We start from the raw sequence: 3,726 nt of genomic DNA, 5'->3' as shown, positions 1-3,726 counted from the left end.
CAAGGAGCAATCCCGGCTGAGCTGTCCCTGGGCTGTTCCTTCCTTGCTTGGGGGTTGTTTGCAGAGAAGCTGAAGTGCTGTAACAGCCTCAAGCTCCACTCAGTGATGTTGCCTCCTCTTTTTTTTTCCATGGCAGCTAGCTCATGTCCTTTGCAAAACTSAGAGTAGCTTAAGGCCATCATTTCATGCATGACTTGGTAAATTGTGCAAGGAAGAGCACTGCCAAATGAGGAGCTATGCCAGTTTTCAATAAGAGGGCCATCTGTGACAAAATGTTTTAGCAAGTTTGAAAACAATTGAGTTCTTTCCCATTTTTTACTTTGATTTCATTTAGCATGTAAGTAACTTTGCAACCTCCCAAGAGTAAATTTATGTTACTGTATCCTTGTTTGCTAGGCATTAAGTTTTTGTTGAGTCAAGTGGTTTCATTTCAGACCTGATCCTGTGTGGTACTGAAAAATGACTTTGCATCAATGTCACTTTTAATTCCTGTTGGACACATTTGTCAGGGTAGGTGAAATTCAGATATTTGTGGCAGATGAGAAGCATATAAATAAATGGTTAGTAGCTACAGCAATAGTCCCTAAATGTAAAGGTAATTTATTGCTGGAACTGGAAACATATTTAATTTGGAATGATTTCCAAGTAGCCTCTCTTCCTTAACCTAGCCAGTTACCTGTAATATCCCATTACCGTTTTGTTTCATAAAACTTAGGAAGTTGTGTTTAATGGAGTTTTCACGTAGCAAGGATTACTGAGGAAATCTGCAATTTGTTTGAGACACCTCTCAAATTGTCTTAAACTTTTGCCAAGAAGACTATCACCTCTGCTGAAAGTAGACTGCAATAATGTGACATCTAATGTATTAAATTTTTGGACTAATTTTGCTGGAATTTCATGAGAAGAATTTTGTTTTTTTTAAAGAGCATGATTATACATAGCTTACTTAACAGTGCTCTTTCTAAAAGCGAGAGGGTATAGAGTTGTTCTCCAGAATCTGGAGGTTTAATTTGACTTTTAATTTAGCAGTCTAACATGTCTGAGGTTCAGCATCTTTCAGCTGGCACAGTGAGCAAATAGAGAGCAAGTTAGTGTCACTCACTAAGGAGCCGGCAAGAGAGACAGAAATCTGCCAGACCATTGAACCCTGCTTTGGAAACACTGCTTGCACCTGATAATTTATTGGGCTGCTTGTTTCTATTGGTAAGTGCTCTCTGCAACAGGTAATTTTCAGAAAGAGGAAACCCTTTTGAAATTTAATATTATTATAGAAGGAATAGAGTGAGAAGAAAGTTCCTGACTTTTAAATATGTGTTTATGTAGGAGGCAGGCCTGATAGGGAAACCCCAGGCAGAAAACATCCTCAGAATTGCACAATTCCAAACTTCTTGAACTTRTGTTGTAGCTGTTTTTTAGAAGAGTGAAGAGCTGCCCATATGAAGACAGCAATTTAGGGATCAATCATCTGCCTTCCAGAATAAGTGCTGTCCATGAAAATGCTCAATGTGCTTCTTCAAACCAAATCAAAGTTCAGGGATGTTAATCTTTGTTACACTGCTTTTGAAGTAACTGTTCCCTTACACAAAACTTACAAGGGTTAGACACTTAAATGCAAGTTTTGTTTTCTGGTTTTTGCTCAGTGAAATTGACTTCTTACCATGTTTATAGCTCTTCTCTTTAATTTAAAACTTTGTAAACATACCTAGAGATGGAGTACAGATGTCTCTTAAAGCAGCAGTCTTAATTTTGTAGCATTTCCTCAATTCTGTAGGCAGTAATCTGTTCAAATTTGGTGAGGCTTTTAGGAAGACTGCATATGTATTGCCAAGATTAATCCCACTGTGTTTGCACAATCTTTTAATATGTTCTATTTTAATTCTAATTTGTAAATTTGGACTGTTTTATCGTGATATTTCATAAAATTTTATGAGAGAAATAGAGGAGAATATTTGGAAATGCTGCTAAACTATTTCTAAATTCAGATTAATGAAAATTATATCACTCTGAAGTTCGAAAATGTGTTTCTTGTATTGGTCTTTCACACCATTAAACTTAGTCAATGCATTGTACACAGCATATTGAATACTAAGTATTTTCAAAAACACCATGTCCCGTTTTATMATTTAAACATACGCTAATGTTAGAGCTGCAGTTTTTCACCATTATGAACTTCACTTGCATTTGAGGATTTTGAGTCTGTTTTTGCTGCTGCTCCAGTAAATCTCCTGAATGATAACACTGAAATAACCCTTACACAAGGATGGAGCTGCAACCTCATCTCCACTAACCGTGACAAACATCACTGTAATATTTACAGGGGGAAAATGTGCACCAAGGGTGAAATGCAGAGATGCATTAAAACATCAAACATTAAAAAAAGAAAGACAGTTGTAGCTGTTTAATTGCTTTGCTTAGAAAGACTAATGTAATGTCTGAGGAAGTAATCCCTAAATAAGTTAGAAGGTGAGATCTTTCAAAGGAGGGAAAAAAACAGGCATAGACCTGTTGGGGAATTCAATGATGAGACTGTCAAGAGCAGTAAAGCTGATGTGTTGTTAAATGTCTTTGGGAGAGATTTCTTGGGGTTCTGTGTCTTAATATAGCGAAAAGCAGATTTCAGTGAGTGGACATTTGGAATTATCCCATTTGAACCCAAAAGTTTCCTCTGACATAGGAGTTGGGTGTCTGTCAAAATGTGTGAATTTGCCTTCCTCTGAAGTATTCGGTGTAGAAATGAACATGGCTGTAAAGGATGGAGCACGGAAGAGGCCATCCCTCTGTGGTACTTAGCTGGTACATTCATTTGTGCAAAACCAAATATGTTGTGGCAGCTGGAACAGGATGGTGGAAGGGAAAAATCAGGAGAGCAATAGAGTGAGGGAAAAGCCACATCAGTGTGTGGTGGAGGGAGGTATTGGTGGGCTGTGGTGTGGGCAGGGAGGCAAAAACTGCGCTAAGGCCAGGTGGGTCTGACACCAGGGCTGTGAGAGGCGAATGGGAGATGGAGAAACAGGCTTAAGGCTTTGAAATGGGGGATGTCGAAGGGAGGATGGAACAGCAGGGATGCCCAGATGGAGCCAACTTCCACAGAGCTTTTTTGTAATATTTGGCTGCAGTCTGGAGCTTTTAGGGCTGCTTTTAGTGTGTAAGCGGCTGCTCCACATTCATTCCCCTGAGCCCCACGGCAGGGATTTCTGGTTGACAGCCCCTGCATCAAGGGAAAGGAGAACACTCTGGGGTTTCCCGGGCTACCAACCTTTCACTGGGGATGTTACTGCGGGGAGAGCGCTCGAGTTTGCCACTCCTGTGCCCCAAAGCCGGTGTTCTCGCCGTTCCCCCAGATCTGACACCCCCTCCCCCGATTGCCTGCGTCTGACTCATTCGCTGGTGCTTGTGCAAGAAGAACGGGGCGGGGGGGGGGAGGGGGGCGGTGGGAGAGAAGCTTTCAAACTATCCGCGGCTGGTCTCGGTTTGACAAGGCGGCCGTGAGCTTCGCCCCTGCAAGGGCGGCGGTGCCGGGGGCGGCGGAGCGGAGCGGGCCGGGCTCAGCCCGCAGCGCCGCGCAGGCGGCCCCGGGTGGAGCCCGCCGCACCTCCGGGAGCCCGCGCAGCCAGTCCCCGCCGCTTCCGAGGAGCCGAGAGCAGCGCGGGGGCTCCGTGCCTGCCGTCCTGGGGAACTGCTGCGGCAAGATCGCGATTTAAAAGAAAGGCAAGAGAAAAAAGGAAA

This window comes from Malurus melanocephalus, unplaced genomic scaffold, assembly GCF_030028575.1.
Source record: "Malurus melanocephalus ecotype Western Australia unplaced genomic scaffold, MMel_1.1 scaffold_77, whole genome shotgun sequence".
NCBI classification, from domain to species: domain Eukaryota; kingdom Metazoa; phylum Chordata; class Aves; order Passeriformes; family Maluridae; genus Malurus; species Malurus melanocephalus.
The sequence above is the reverse complement of the archived record's forward strand: the minus strand, read 5'-3'. Positions refer to the sequence as shown.